The sequence below is a fragment of the Vicugna pacos genome, chromosome 36, assembly GCF_048564905.1.
Source record: "Vicugna pacos chromosome 36, VicPac4, whole genome shotgun sequence".
In the NCBI taxonomy this organism is placed as follows: Eukaryota; Metazoa; Chordata; class Mammalia; order Artiodactyla; family Camelidae; genus Vicugna; species Vicugna pacos.
In genome coordinates, this window is record NC_133022.1 from 6,519,433 (window position 1) to 6,535,657 (window position 16,225).

Genomic DNA, 16,225 nt, shown 5'->3' on the forward strand with positions numbered 1-16,225 from the left:
AGATAGCGTGCGGAGGGTGAGCCCTCGCTCCACACTGGCTTCTCCTGGCTCTGCTGACTCCTTCCTGCCGACCTGCACCTGGGGTTGCTCCTGGGTCACTGAGGCAGAGTCCTGTGTCGTCACTCGTTTGACTTGTTTCCTTGCTGAGGCCAGGTGATTCTCCTGTTTAGCATGCCCATTGAAATGCTCGTAAGTGAGAAAGGGGCAAAGCCCTCCCTCCAGCTTTGTCCTGTGTGCTTTGTGCAGCTTTGAGTCTACCTGTTTGGTGTGGGGTAAATGTCAGAACCCGTGACCGTCTGTTCTCGGGACGGAGATGTGCCTGGCCCGCTGCGTCCAGTTGTACTCTGGGTAGATGTTGCTTTCGTCGTAAGAAATAGAGGCTTGAAGGGAAAGAGCCCGCAGTGAAGAGGCCTACTTCCCTGCAGGGGAATTGCGACGCGCAGCAGCGTCCTCCCGTCGTGCTCCCCACCCCTGCGCCGGGTCGGGCCTGCCCCGGAAGCTGCCAGAGCTGCTCCTGTGCGTCAGCATGACACGTCGCGGGATTTTGCGCACGGGCCTGTAGGGTCCTTTTGGTGTCAGTTGTGGGATCCAGACATCCCACTTGAGTTTGCCGAAGGACACAAGTAGTGCGTGCTTCGTAGCGCACTGAAAACCCAGACGTCCCTGAGGATAGCGGTGATTGTAGCGGAGCCTGACTACCTCCTGTGGGCAGCGTTGTCCCCTCAGGAGCACTTGGGCAGCTCCCCCGCAGGACTCCGGGGTGCCCAGCTCCCCAGTGCACGTTGCGCCCAGGGGAAGCCCCTGCAGGTCGGAGGAGATTACTTCGTTTGGGGGGAAGGAGAGGGCCAGGCAGGGTCCTGGAGGCAGAGCGGTGACCCAGGTGCGGCTCTGATTGCACGTGTGGAGGACGAGCTTTTCACGTCCGTCCCTTCTGCGTGTTCCTGGTCCGCGCCGGGCCAGCTCCCGTGGAGCTGGGGTGGTGGCGAGGAGGGCTGTCCTGCCCAAAGGGGCTGCCTGTTGGGAAGGCGCTGCTTTTGTCAGAGTGCTGGAAGCTCTGTGTGCATCCTCGCAGGCAGGACCCTTGGCTTCGTCCACTTGGAGACACCGGCGGCGGCGTGTGGCGCCATTGTTGTCCCCCCGTGTCCTGCTGCGCGGCCCGGGCTGCCGGCTGCAGGCCCCAGAGGGCTGGGTGGAGCGTGGGGCACTGTGCTGCTGGGTGGGCACCCGGCGGGGTGTGGGGAGGGTGCCCGGTGCCGACAGCTGATGCGTTGGGTTTCGGCTTTTGTCGGTGGTCGCTCCGTTTCTGTCGCCTGACACGGCTCTCCCTTCTGCACTGCAGGTTACCTTGCAGCGTCCCGGCGTTTGCAGGGACCGGCCCGTGTTGCCACCAGCACCTGGGCCCCCCTTGGGCCCTGTGCAGCCTCGCTCACCAGTACCGGATGCTCCACTTGGTAAGAGGAAAGCGTCCATTCCTCTGTTTGTTCCTTGCGTCACTGCAGGAGAAGGGCAGATCGCTCTCCAGGTCCCTCCCAGGGCATGGGCCACCCTGACTGGGCTGTCGGCCGTGCTCCCCTGGTCCCTTAGCGGACGCAATTGATGGACCGCGTCTTCCCCTCCCCCATCCTGCCCTGGGGAGGAGGTGTCTCTTGTAGAGTGGTAAGGAGTAAGAGGCCTGTGACAGAAGGCAGGCGCGTCAGTTCTGCACATGGGGCTTCAACAGGGAGCACGTTCCGGGCTCCCCGAAGGAGAAGCCCACCCCTGCCATTGTCTGCAGCGTGTGGAGCCCTGACCTTCCACGGCCGTTGATCGGCTATGGAAGAGACACCTGAACCCGTGGCCTGTGGTGTCTCCCTCAGGGTCACGAGACCCGTCTCCCACTCGGTCTGATGCGGGGACGAGTGGGATACGGGGAAGGAAGGCTCACCAGGTTTTGTGTGGCTTCAGCAAAGTCTTCGCAGGCGAGCCTAATCCTCCATCCCTTCTGTGGTTTTCAGCCCACGTAGGACCTGGCCCGGCCCCGGCATTGGCCGGCAGCTCCCGCCCGCCTGCGGCGGCCCCGGAGGCCCAGGTAAGTGGGGTGGCCGTGCTCCGTTGGACGTCGTCCTCTGAAAGGTGAGCTTCCTGTTTTCCCGGAAGCCATTCCCGCCCTCATCTCCAGACTGTGTGTCCTGTGTCGGGTCTGGCATGTCGTTCGCTTTCAAATTCAGTCTCCCCAGGGGCCAGTGGGCTGCTTGTCCCTGGAGCCCGTCACCTTGGCCGGTGCCTGCAGAAGCCATGAGGGAGTGCTCAGAAGCCGAGGACCGCAGACTTTGGCTGTGGGTTTGTCGAGATAGCGTGCGGAGGGTGAGCCCTCGCTCCACACTGGCTTCTCCTGGCTCTGCTGACTCCTTCCTGCCGACCTGCACCTGGGGTTGCTCCTGGGTCACTGAGGCAGAGTCCTGTGTCGTCACTCGTTTGACTTGTTTCCTTGCTGAGGCCAGGTGATTCTCCTGTTTAGCATGCCCATTGAAATGCTCGTAAGTGAGAAAGGGGCAAAGCCCTCCCTCCAGCTTTGTCCTGTGTGCTTTGTGCAGCTTTGAGTCTACCTGTTTGGTGTGGGGTAAATGTCAGAACCCGTGACCGTCTGTTCTCGGGACGGAGATGTGCCTGGCCCGCTGCGTCCAGTTGTACTCTGGGTAGATGTTGCTTTCGTCGTAAGAAATAGAGGCTTGAAGGGAAAGAGCCCGCAGTGAAGAGGCCTACTTCCCTGCAGGGGAATTGCGACGCGCAGCAGCGTCCTCCCGTCGTGCTCCCCACCCCTGCGCCGGGTCGGGCCTGCCCCGGAAGCTGCCAGAGCTGCTCCTGTGCGTCAGCATGACACGTCGCGGGATTTTGCGCACGGGCCTGTAGGGTCCTTTTGGTGTCAGTTGTGGGATCCAGACATCCCACTTGAGTTTGCCGAAGGACACAAGTAGTGCGCGCTTCGTAGCGCACTGAAAACCCAGACGTCCCTGAGGATAGCGGTGATTGTAGCGGAGCCTGACTACCTCCTGTGGGCAGCGTTGTCCCCTCAGGAGCACTTGGGCAGCTCCCCCGCAGGACTCCGGGGTGCCCAGCTCCCCAGTGCACGTTGCGCCCAGGGGAAGCCCCTGCCGGTCGGAGGAGATTACTTCGTTTGGGGGGAAGGAGAGGGCCAGGCAGGGTCCTGGAGGCAGAGCGGTGACCCAGGTGCGGCTCTGATTGCACGTGTGGAGGACGAGCTTTTCACGTCCGTCCCTTCTGCGTGTTCCTGGTCCGCGCCAGGCCAGCTCCCGTGGAGCTGGGGTGGTGGCGAGGAGGGCTGTCCTGCCCAAAGGGGCTGCCTGTTGGGAAGGCGCTGCTTTTGTCAGAGTGCTGGAAGCTCTGTGTGCATCCTCGCAGGCAGGACCCTTGGCTTCGTCCACTTGGAGACACCGGCGGCGGCGTGTGGCGCCATTGTTGTCCCCCCGTGTCCTGCTGCGCGGCCCGGGCTGCCGGCTGCAGGCCCCAGAGGGCTGGGTGGAGCGTGGGGCACTGTGCTGCTGGGTGGGCACCCGGCGGGGTGTGGGGAGGGTGCCCGGTGCCGACAGCTGATGCGTTGGGTTTCGGCTTTTGTCGGTGGTCGCTCCGTTTCTGTCGCCTGACACGGCTCTCCCTTCTGCCCTGCAGGTTACCTTGCAGCGTCCCGGCATTTGCAGGGACCGGCCCGTGTTGCCACCAGCACCTGGGCCCCCCTTGGGCCCTGTGCAGCCTCGCTCACCAGTACCGGATGCTCCACTTGGTAAGAGGAAAGCGTCCATTCCTCTGTTTGTTCCTTGCGTCACTGCAGGAGAAGGGCAGATCGCTCTCCAGGTCCCTCCCAGGGCATGGGCCACCCTGACTGGGCTGTCGGCCGTGCTCCCCTGGTCCCTTAGCGGACGCAATTGATGGACCGCGTCTTCCCCTCCCCCATCCTGCCCTGGGGAGGAGGTGTCTCTTGTAGAGTGGTAAGGAGTAAGAGGCCTGTGACAGAAGGCAGGCGTGTCAGTTCTGCACACGGGGCTTCAACAGGGAGCACGTTCCGGGCTCCCCGAAAGAGAAGCCCAGCCCTGCCATTGTCTGCAGCGTGTGGAGCCCTGACCTTCCACGGCCGTTGATCGGCTATGGAAGAGACACCTGAACCCGTGGCCTGTGGTGTCTCCCTCAGGGTCACGAGACCCGTCTCCCACTCGGTCTGATGCGGGGACGAGTGGGATACGGGGAAGGAAGGCTCACCAGGTTTTGTGTGGCTTCAGCAAAGTCTTCGCAGGCGAGCCTAATCCTCCATCCCTTCTGTGGTTTTCAGCCCACGTAGGACCTGGCCCGGCCCCGGCATTGGCCGGCAGCTCCCGCCCGCCTGCGGCGGCCCCGGAGGCCCAGGTAAGTGGGGTGGCCGTGCTCCGTTGGACGTCGTCCTGGGAAAGGTGAGCTTCCTGTTTTCCCGGAAGCCATTCCCGCCCTCATCTCCAGACTGTGTGTCCTGTGACGGGTCTGGCATGTCGTTCGCTTTCCAATTCAGTCTCCCCAGGGGCCAGTGGGCTGCTTGTCCCTGGAGCCCGTCACCTTGGCCGGTGCCTGCAGAAGCCATGAGGGAGTGCTCAGAAGCCGAGGACCGCAGACTTTGGCTGTGGGTTTGTCGAGATAGCGTGCGGAGGGTGAGCCCTCGCTCCACACTGGCTTCTCCTGGCTCTGCTGACTCCTTCCTGCCGACCTGCACCTGGGGTTGCTCCTGGGTCACTGAGGCAGAGTCCTGTGTCGTCACTCGTTTGACTTGTTTCCTTGCTGAGGCCAGGTGATTCTCCTGTTTAGCATGCCCATTGAAATGCTCGTAACTGAGAAAGGGGCAAAGCCCTCCCTCCAGCTTTGTCCTGTGTGCTTTGTGCAGCTTTGAGTCTACCTGTTTGGTGTGGGGTAAATGTCAGAACCCGTGACCGTCTGTTCTCGGGACGGAGATGTGCCTGGCCCGCTGCGTCCAGTTGTACTCTGGGTAGATGTTGCTTTCGTCGTAAGAAATAGAGGCTTGAAGGGAAAGAGCCCGCAGTGAAGAGGCCTACTTCCCTGCAGGGGAATTGCGACGCGCAGCAGCGTCCTCCCGTCGTGCTCCCCACCCCTGCGCCGGGTCGGGCCTGCCCCGGAAGCTGCCAGAGCTGCTCCTGTGCGTCAGCATGACACGTCGCGGGATTTTGCGCACGGGCCTGTAGGGTCCTTTTGGTGTCAGTTGTGGGATCCAGACATCCCACTTGAGTTTGCCGAAGGACACAAGTAGTGCGTGCTTCGTAGCGCACTGAAAACCCAGACGTCCCTGAGGATAGCGGTGATTGTAGCGGAGCCTGACTACCTCCTGTGGGCAGCGTTGTCCCCTCAGGAGCACTTGGGCAGCTCCCCCGCAGGACTCCGGGGTGCCCAGCTCCCCAGTGCACGTTGCGCCCAGGGGAAGCCCCTGCAGGTCGGAGGAGATTACTTCGTTTGGGGGGAAGGAGAGGGCCAGGCAGGGTCCTGGAGGCAGAGCGGTGACCCAGGTGCGGCTCTGATTGCACGTGTGGAGGACGAGCTTTTCACGTCCGTCCCTTCTGCGTGTTCCTGGTCCGCGCCGGGCCAGCTCCCGTGGAGCTGGGGTGGTGGCGAGGAGGGCTGTCCTGCCCAAAGGGGCTGCCTGTTGGGAAGGCGCTGCTTTTGTCAGAGTGCTGGAAGCTCTGTGTGCATCCTCGCAGGCAGGACCCTTGGCTTCGTCCACTTGGAGACACCGGCGGCGGCGTGTGGCGCCATTGTTGTCCCCCCGTGTCCTGCTGCGCGGCCCGGGCTGCCGGCTGCAGGCCCCAGAGGGCTGGGTGGAGCGTGGGGCACTGTGCTGCTGGGTGGGCACCCGGCGGGGTGTGGGGAGGGTGCCCGGTGCCGACAGCTGATGCGTTGGGTTTCGGCTTTTGTCGGTGGTCGCTCCGTTTCTGTCGCCTGACACGGCTCTCCCTTCTGCCCTGCAGGTTACCTTGCAGCGTCCCGGCGTTTGCAGGGACCGGCCCGTGTTGCCACCAGCACCTGGGCCCCCCTTGGGCCCTGTGCAGCCTCGCTCACCAGTACCGGATGCTCCACTTGGTAAGAGGAAAGCGTCCATTCCTCTGTTTGTTCCTTGCGTCACTGCAGGAGAAGGGCAGATCGCTCTCCAGGTCCCTCCCAGGGCATGGGCCACCCTGACTGGGCTGTCGGCCGTGCTCCCCTGGTCCCTTAGCGGACGCAATTGATGGACCGCGTCTTCCCCTCCCCCATCCTGCCCTGGGGAGGAGGTGTCTCTTGTAGAGTGGTAAGGAGTAAGAGGCCTGTGACAGAAGGCAGGCGTGTCAGTTCTGCACACGGGGCTTCAACAGGGAGCACGTTCCGGGCTCCCCGAAAGAGAAGCCCAGCCCTGCCATTGTCTGCAGCGTGTGGAGCCCTGACCTTCCACGGCCGTTGATCGGCTATGGAAGAGACACCTGAACCCGTGGCCTGTGGTGTCTCCCTCAGGGTCACGAGACCCGTCTCCCACTCGGTCTGATGCGGGGACGAGTGGGATACGGGGAAGGAAGGCTCACCAGGTTTTGTGTGGCTTCAGCAAAGTCTTCGCAGGCGAGCCTAATCCTCCATCCCTTCTGTGGTTTTCAGCCCACGTAGGACCTGGCCCGGCCCCGGCATTGGCCGGCAGCTCCCGCCCGCCTGCGGCGGCCCCGGAGGCCCAGGTAAGTGGGGTGGCCGTGCTCCGTTGGACGTCGTCCTGGGAAAGGTGAGCTTCCTGTTTTCCCAGAAGCCATTCCCGCCCTCATCTCCAGACTGTGTGTCCTGTGACGGGTCTGGCATGTCGTTCGCTTTCCAATTCAGTCTCCCCAGGGGCCAGTGGGCTGCTTGTCCCTGGAGCCCGTCACCTTGGCCGGTGCCTGCAGAAGCCATGAGGGAGTGCTCAGAAGCCGAGGACCGCAGACTTTGGCTGTGGGTTTGTCGAGATAGCGTGCGGAGGGTGAGCCCTCGCTCCACACTGGCTTCTCCTGGCTCTGCTGACTCCTTCCTGCCGACCTGCACCTGGGGTTGCTCCTGGGTCACTGAGGCAGAGTCCTGTGTCGTCACTCGTTTGACTTGTTTCCTTGCTGAGGCCAGGTGATTCTCCTGTTTAGCATGCCCATTGAAATGCTCGTAACTGAGAAAGGGGCAAAGCCCTCCCTCCAGCTTTGTCCTGTGTGCTTTGTGCAGCTTTGAGTCTACCTGTTTGGTGTGGGGTAAATGTCAGAACCCGTGACCGTCTGTTCTCGGGACGGAGATGTGCCTGGCCCGCTGCGTCCAGTTGTACTCTGGGTAGATGTTGCTTTCGTCGTAAGAAATAGAGGCTTGAAGGGAAAGAGCCCGCAGTGAAGAGGCCTACTTCCCTGCAGGGGAATTGCGACGCGCAGCAGCGTCCTCCCGTCGTGCTCCCCACCCCTGCGCCGGGTCGGGCCTGCCCCGGAAGCTGCCAGAGCTGCTCCTGTGCGTCAGCATGACACGTCGCGGGATTTTGCGCACGGGCCTGTAGGGTCCTTTTGGTGTCAGTTGTGGGATCCAGACATCCCACTTGAGTTTGCCGAAGGACACAAGTAGTGCGCGCTTCGTAGCGCACTGAAAACCCAGACGTCCCTGAGGATAGCGGTGATTGTAGCGGAGCCTGACTACCTCCTGTGGGCAGCGTTGTCCCCTCAGGAGCACTTGGGCAGCTCCCCCGCAGGACTCCGGGGTGCCCAGCTCCCCAGTGCACGTTGCGCCCAGGGGAAGCCCCTGCCGGTCGGAGGAGATTACTTCGTTTGGGGGGAAGGAGAGGGCCAGGCAGGGTCCTGGAGGCAGAGCGGTGACCCAGGTGCGGCTCTGATTGCACGTGTGGAGGACGAGCTTTTCACGTCCGTCCCTTCTGCGTGTTCCTGGTCCGCGCCGGGCCAGCTCCCGTGGAGCTGGGGTGGTGGCGAGGAGGGCTGTCCTGCCCAAAGGGGCTGCCTGTTGGGAAGGCGCTGCTTTTGTCAGAGTGCTGGAAGCTCTGTGTGCATCCTCGCAGGCAGGACCCTTGGCTTCGTCCACTTGGAGACACCGGCGGCGGCGTGTGGCGCCATTGTTGTCCCCCCGTGTCCTGCTGCGCGGCCCGGGCTGCCGGCTGCAGGCCCCAGAGGGCTGGGTGGAGCGTGGGGCACTGTGCTGCTGGGTGGGCACCCGGCGGGGTGTGGGGAGGGTGCCCGGTGCCGACAGCTGATGCGTTGGGTTTCGGCTTTTGTCGGTGGTCGCTCCGTTTCTGTCGCCTGACACGGCTCTCCCTTCTGCCCTGCAGGTTACCTTGCAGCGTCCCGGCGTTTGCAGGGACCGGCCCGTGTTGCCACCAGCACCTGGGCCCCCCTTGGGCCCTGTGCAGCCTCGCTCACCAGTACCGGATGCTCCACTTGGTAAGAGGAAAGCGTCCATTCCTCTGTTTGTTCCTTGCGTCACTGCAGGAGAAGGGCAGATCGCTCTCCAGGTCCCTCCCAGGGCATGGGCCACCCTGACTGGGCTGTCGGCCGTGCTCCCCTGGTCCCTTAGCGGACGCAATTGATGGACCGCGTCTTCCCCTCCCCCATCCTGCCCTGGGGAGGAGGTGTCTCTTGTAGAGTGGTAAGGAGTAAGAGGCCTGTGACAGAAGGCAGGCGTGTCAGTTCTGCACACGGGGCTTCAACAGGGAGCACGTTCCGGGCTCCCCGAAAGAGAAGCCCAGCCCTGCCATTGTCTGCAGCGTGTGGAGCCCTGACCTTCCACGGCCGTTGATCGGCTATGGAAGAGACACCTGAACCCGTGGCCTGTGGTGTCTCCCTCAGGGTCACGAGACCCGTCTCCCACTCGGTCTGATGCGGGGACGAGTGGGATACGGGGAAGGAAGGCTCACCAGGTTTTGTGTGGCTTCAGCAAAGTCTTCGCAGGCGAGCCTAATCCTCCATCCCTTCTGTGGTTTTCAGCCCACGTAGGACCTGGCCCGGCCCCGGCATTGGCCGGCAGCTCCCGCCCGCCTGCGGCGGCCCCGGAGGCCCAGGTAAGTGGGGTGGCCGTGCTCCGTTGGACGTCGTCCTGGGAAAGGTGAGCTTCCTGTTTTCCCGGAAGCCATTCCCGCCCTCATCTCCAGACTGTGTGTCCTGTGACGGGTCTGGCATGTCGTTCGCTTTCCAATTCAGTCTCCCCAGGGGCCAGTGGGCTGCTTGTCCCTGGAGCCCGTCACCTTGGCCGGTGCCTGCAGAAGCCATGAGGGAGTGCTCAGAAGCCGAGGACCGCAGACTTTGGCTGTGGGTTTGTCGAGATAGCGTGCGGAGGGTGAGCCCTCGCTCCACACTGGCTTCTCCTGGCTCTGCTGACTCCTTCCTGCCGACCTGCACCTGGGGTTGCTCCTGGGTCACTGAGGCAGAGTCCTGTGTCGTCACTCGTTTGACTTGTTTCCTTGCTGAGGCCAGGTGATTCTCCTGTTTAGCATGCCCATTGAAATGCTCGTAACTGAGAAAGGGGCAAAGCCCTCCCTCCAGCTTTGTCCTGTGTGCTTTGTGCAGCTTTGAGTCTACCTGTTTGGTGTGGGGTAAATGTCAGAACCCGTGACCGTCTGTTCTCGGGACGGAGATGTGCCTGGCCCGCTGCGTCCAGTTGTACTCTGGGTAGATGTTGCTTTCGTCGTAAGAAATAGAGGCTTGAAGGGAAAGAGCCCGCAGTGAAGAGGCCTACTTCCCTGCAGGGGAATTGCGACGCGCAGCAGCGTCCTCCCGTCGTGCTCCCCACCCCTGCGCCGGGTCGGGCCTGCCCCGGAAGCTGCCAGAGCTGCTCCTGTGCGTCAGCATGACACGTCGCGGGATTTTGCGCACGGGCCTGTAGGGTCCTTTTGGTGTCAGTTGTGGGATCCAGACATCCCACTTGAGTTTGCCGAAGGACACAAGTAGTGCGTGCTTCGTAGCGCACTGAAAACCCAGACGTCCCTGAGGATAGCGGTGATTGTAGCGGAGCCTGACTACCTCCTGTGGGCAGCGTTGTCCCCTCAGGAGCACTTGGGCAGCTCCCCCGCAGGACTCCGGGGTGCCCAGCTCCCCAGTGCACGTTGCGCCCAGGGGAAGCCCCTGCAGGTCGGAGGAGATTACTTCGTTTGGGGGGAAGGAGAGGGCCAGGCAGGGTCCTGGAGGCAGAGCGGTGACCCAGGTGCGGCTCTGATTGCACGTGTGGAGGACGAGCTTTTCACGTCCGTCCCTTCTGCGTGTTCCTGGTCCGCGCCGGGCCAGCTCCCGTGGAGCTGGGGTGGTGGCGAGGAGGGCTGTCCTGCCCAAAGGGGCTGCCTGTTGGGAAGGCGCTGCTTTTGTCAGAGTGCTGGAAGCTCTGTGTGCATCCTCGCAGGCAGGACCCTTGGCTTCGTCCACTTGGAGACACCGGCGGCGGCGTGTGGCGCCATTGTTGTCCCCCCGTGTCCTGCTGCGCGGCCCGGGCTGCCGGCTGCAGGCCCCAGAGGGCTGGGTGGAGCGTGGGGCACTGTGCTGCTGGGTGGGCACCCGGCGGGGTGTGGGGAGGGTGCCCGGTGCCGACAGCTGATGCGTTGGGTTTCGGCTTTTGTCGGTGGTCGCTCCGTTTCTGTCGCCTGACACGGCTCTCCCTTCTGCACTGCAGGTTACCTTGCAGCGTCCCGGCGTTTGCAGGGACCGGCCCGTGTTGCCACCAGCACCTGGGCCCCCCTTGGGCCCTGTGCAGCCTCGCTCACCAGTACCGGATGCTCCACTTGGTAAGAGGAAAGCGTCCATTCCTCTGTTTGTTCCTTGCGTCACTGCAGGAGAAGGGCAGATCGCTCTCCAGGTCCCTCCCAGGGCATGGGCCACCCTGACTGGGCTGTCGGCCGTGCTCCCCTGGTCCCTTAGCGGACGCAATTGATGGACCGCGTCTTCCCCTCCCCCATCCTGCCCTGGGGAGGAGGTGTCTCTTGTAGAGTGGTAAGGAGTAAGAGGCCTGTGACAGAAGTCAGGCGCGTCAGTTCTGCACATGGGGCTTCAACAGGGAGCACGTTCCGGGCTCCCCGAAGGAGAAGCCCACCCCTGCCATTGTCTGCAGCGTGTGGAGCCCTGACCTTCCACGGCCGTTGATCGGCTATGGAAGAGACACCTGAACCCGTGGCCTGTGGTGTCTCCCTCAGGGTCACGAGACCCGTCTCCCACTCGGTCTGATGCGGGGACGAGTGGGATACGGGGAAGGAAGGCTCACCAGGTTTTGTGTGGCTTCAGCAAAGTCTTCGCAGGCGAGCCTAATCCTCCATCCCATCTGTGGTTTTCAGCCCACGTAGGACCTGGCCCGGCCCCGGCATTGGCCGGCAGCTCCCGCCCGCCTGCGGCGGCCCCGGAGGCCCAGGTAAGTGGGGTGGCCGTGCTCCGTTGGACGTCGTCCTCTGAAAGGTGAGCTTCCTGTTTTCCCGGAAGCCATTCCCGCCCTCATCTCCAGACTGTGTGTCCTGTGTCGGGTCTGGCATGTCGTTCGCTTTCAAATTCAGTCTCCCCAGGGGCCAGTGGGCTGCTTGTCCCTGGAGCCCGTCACCTTGGCCGGTGCCTGCAGAAGCCATGAGGGAGTGCTCAGAAGCCGAGGACCGCAGACTTTGGCTGTGGGTTTGTCGAGATAGCGTGCGGAGGGTGAGCCCTCGCTCCACACTGGCTTCTCCTGGCTCTGCTGACTCCTTCCTGCCGACCTGCACCTGGGGTTGCTCCTGGGTCACTGAGGCAGAGTCCTGTGTCGTCACTCGTTTGACTTGTTTCCTTGCTGAGGCCAGGTGATTCTCCTGTTTAGCATGCCCATTGAAATGCTCGTAAGTGAGAAAGGGGCAAAGCCCTCCCTCCAGCTTTGTCCTGTGTGCTTTGTGCAGCTTTGAGTCTACCTGTTTGGTGTGGGGTAAATGTCAGAACCCGTGACCGTCTGTTCTCGGGACGGAGATGTGCCTGGCCCGCTGCGTCCAGTTGTACTCTGGGTAGATGTTGCTTTCGTCGTAAGAAATAGAGGCTTGAAGGGAAAGAGCCCGCAGTGAAGAGGCCTACTTCCCTGCAGGGGAATTGCGACGCGCAGCAGCGTCCTCCCGTCGTGCTCCCCACCCCTGCGCCGGGTCGGGCCTGCCCCGGAAGCTGCCAGAGCTGCTCCTGTGCGTCAGCATGACACGTCGCGGGATTTTGCGCACGGGCCTGTAGGGTCCTTTTGGTGTCAGTTGTGGGATCCAGACATCCCACTTGAGTTTGCCGAAGGACACAAGTAGTGCGCGCTTCGTAGCGCACTGAAAACCCAGACGTCCCTGAGGATAGCGGTGATTGTAGCGGAGCCTGACTACCTCCTGTGGGCAGCGTTGTCCCCTCAGGAGCACTTGGGCAGCTCCCCCGCAGGACTCCGGGGTGCCCAGCTCCCCAGTGCACGTTGCGCCCAGGGGAAGCCCCTGCCGGTCGGAGGAGATTACTTCGTTTGGGGGGAAGGAGAGGGCCAGGCAGGGTCCTGGAGGCAGAGCGGTGACCCAGGTGCGGCTCTGATTGCACGTGTGGAGGACGAGCTTTTCACGTCCGTCCCTTCTGCGTGTTCCTGGTCCGCGCCAGGCCAGCTCCCGTGGAGCTGGGGTGGTGGAGAGGAGGGCTGTCCTGCCCAAAGGGGCTGCCTGTTGGGAAGGCGCTGCTTTTGTCAGAGTGCTGGAAGCTCTGTGTGCATCCTCGCAGGCAGGACCCTTGGCTTCGTCCACTTGGAGACACCGGCGGCGGCGTGTGGCGCCATTGTTGTCCCCCCGTGTCCTGCTGCGCGGCCCGGGCTGCCGGCTGCAGGCCCCAGAGGGCTGGGTGGAGCGTGGGGCACTGTGCTGCTGGGTGGGCACCCGGCGGGGTGTGGGGAGGGTGCCCGGTGCCGACAGCTGATGCGTTGGGTTTCGGCTTTTGTCGGTGGTCGCTCCGTTTCTGTCGCCTGACACGGCTCTCCCTTCTGCCCTGCAGGTTACCTTGCAGCGTCCCGGCATTTGCAGGGACCGGCCCGTGTTGCCACCAGCACCTGGGCCCCCCTTGGGCCCTGTGCAGCCTCGCTCACCAGTACCGGATGCTCCACTTGGTAAGAGGAAAGCGTCCATTCCTCTGTTTGTTCCTTGCGTCACTGCAGGAGAAGGGCAGATCGCTCTCCAGGTCCCTCCCAGGGCATGGGCCACCCTGACTGGGCTGTCGGCCGTGCTCCCCTGGTCCCTTAGCGGACGCAATTGATGGACCGCGTCTTCCCCTCCCCCATCCTGCCCTGGGGAGGAGGTGTCTCTTGTAGAGTGGTAAGGAGTAAGAGGCCTGTGACAGAAGGCAGGCGTGTCAGTTCTGCACACGGGGCTTCAACAGGGAGCACGTTCCGGGCTCCCCGAAAGAGAAGCCCAGCCCTGCCATTGTCTGCAGCGTGTGGAGCCCTGAACTTCCACGGCCGTTGATCGGCTATGGAAGAGACACCTGAACCCGTGGCCTGTGGTGTCTCCCTCAGGGTCACGAGACCCGTCTCCCACTCGGTCTGATGCGGGGACGAGTGGGATACGGGGAAGGAAGGCTCACCAGGTTTTGTGTGGCTTCAGCAAAGTCTTCGCAGGCGAGCCTAATCCTCCATCCCTTCTGTGGTTTTCAGCCCACGTAGGACCTGGCCCGTCCCCGGCATTGGCCGGCAGCTCCCGCCCGCCTGCGGCGGCCCCGGAGGCCCAGGTAAGTGGGGTGGCCGTGCTCCGTTGGACGTCGTCCTGGGAAAGGTGAGCTTCCTGTTTTCCCGGAAGCCATTCCCGCCCTCATCTCCAGACTGTGTGTCCTGTGACGGGTCTGGCATGTCGTTCGCTTTCCAATTCAGTCTCCCCAGGGGCCAGTGGGCTGCTTGTCCCTGGAGCCCGTCACCTTGGCCGGTGCCTGCAGAAGCCATGAGGGAGTGCTCAGAAGCCGAGGACCGCAGACTTTGGCTGTGGGTTTGTCGAGATAGCGTGCGGAGGGTGAGCCCTCGCTCCACACTGGCTTCTCCTGGCTCTGCTGACTCCTTCCTGCCGACCTGCACCTGGGGTTGCTCCTGGGTCACTGAGGCAGAGTCCTGTGTCGTCACTCGTTTGACTTGTTTCCTTGCTGAGGCCAGGTGATTCTCCTGTTTAGCATGCCCATTGAAATGCTCGTAACTGAGAAAGGGGCAAAGCCCTCCCTCCAGCTTTGTCCTGTGTGCTTTGTGCAGCTTTGAGTCTACCTGTTTGGTGTGGGGTAAATGTCAGAACCCGTGACCGTCTGTTCTCGGGACGGAGATGTGCCTGGCCCGCTGCGTCCAGTTGTACTCTGGGTAGATGTTGCTTTCGTCGTAAGAAATAGAGGCTTGAAGGGAAAGAGCCCGCAGTGAAGAGGCCTACTTCCCTGCAGGGGAATTGCGACGCGCAGCAGCGTCCTCCCGTCGTGCTCCCCACCCCTGCGCCGGGTCGGGCCTGCCCCGGAAGCTGCCAGAGCTGCTCCTGTGCGTCAGCATGACACGTCGCGGGATTTTGCGCACGGGCCTGTAGGGTCCTTTTGGTGTCAGTTGTGGGATCCAGACATCCCACTTGAGTTTGCCGAAGGACACAAGTAGTGCGTGCTTCGTAGCGCACTGAAAACCCAGACGTCCCTGAGGATAGCGGTGATTGTAGCGGAGCCTGACTACCTCCTGTGGGCAGCGTTGTCCCCTCAGGAGCACTTGGGCAGCTCCCCCGCAGGACTCCGGGGTGCCCAGCTCCCCAGTGCACGTTGCGCCCAGGGGAAGCCCCTGCAGGTCGGAGGAGATTACTTCGTTTGGGGGGAAGGAGAGGGCCAGGCAGGGTCCTGGAGGCAGAGCGGTGACCCAGGTGCAGCTCTGATTGCACGTGTGGAGGACGAGCTTTTCACGTCCGTCCCTTCTGCGTGTTCCTGGTCCGCGCCGGGCCAGCTCCCGTGGAGCTGGGGTGGTGGCGAGGAGGGCTGTCCTGCCCAAAGGGGCTGCCTGTTGGGAAGGCGCTGCTTTTGTCAGAGTGCTGGAAGCTCTGTGTGCATCCTCGCAGGCAGGACCCTTGGCTTCGTCCACTTGGAGACACCGGCGGCGGCGTGTGGCGCCATTGTTGTCCCCCCGTGTCCTGCTGCGCGGCCCGGGCTGCCGGCTGCAGGCCCCAGAGGGCTGGGTGGAGCGTGGGGCACTGTGCTGCTGGGTGGGCACCCGGCGGGGTGTGGGGAGGGTGCCCGGTGCCGACAGCTGATGCATTGGGTTTCGGCTTTTGTCGGTGTTCGCTCCGTTTCTGTCGCCTGACACGGCTCTCCCTTCTGCCCTGCAGGTTACCTTGCAGCGTCCCGGCGTTTGCAGGGACCGGCCCGTGTTGCCACCAGCACCTGGGCCCCCCTTGGGCCCTGTGCAGCCTCGCTCACCAGTACCGGATGCTCCACTTGGTAAGAGGAAAGCGTCCATTCCTCTGTTTGTTCCTTGCGTCACTGCAGGAGAAGGGCAGATCGCTCTCCAGGTCCCTCCCAGGGCATGGGCCACCCTGACTGGGCTGTCGGCCGTGCTCCCCTGGTCCCTTAGCGGACGCAATTGATGGACCGCGTCTTCCCCTCCCCCATCCTGCCCTGGGGAGGAGGTGTCTCTTGTAGAGTGGTAAGGAGTAAGAGGCCTGTGACAGAAGGCAGGCGCGTCAGTTCTGCACATGGGGCTTCAACAGGGAGCACGTTCCGGGCTCCCCGAAGGAGAAGCCCACCCCTGCCATTGTCTGCAGCGTGTGGAGCCCTGACCTTCCACGGCCGTTGATCGGCTATGGAAGAGACACCTGAACCCGTGGCCTGTGGTGTCTCCCTCAGGGTCACGAGACCCGTCTCCCACTCGGTCTGATGCGGGGACGAGTGGGATACGGGGAAGGAAGGCTCACCAGGTTTTGTGTGGCTTCAGCAAAGTCTTCGCAGGCGAGCCTAATCCTCCATCCCTTCTGTGGTTTTCAGCCCACGTAGGACCTGGCCCGGCCCCGGCATTGGCCGGCAGCTCCCGCCCGCCTGCGGCGGCCCCGGAGGCCCAGGTAAGTGGGGTGGCCGTGCTCCGTTGGACGTCGTCCTCTGAAAGGTGAGCTTCCTGTTTTCCCGGAAGCCATTCCCGCCCTCATCTCCAGACTGTGTGTCCTGTGTCGGGTCTGGCATGTCGTTCGCTTTCAAATTCAGTCTCCCCAGGGGCCAGTGGGCTGCTTGTCCCTGGAGCCCGTCACCTTGGCCGGTGC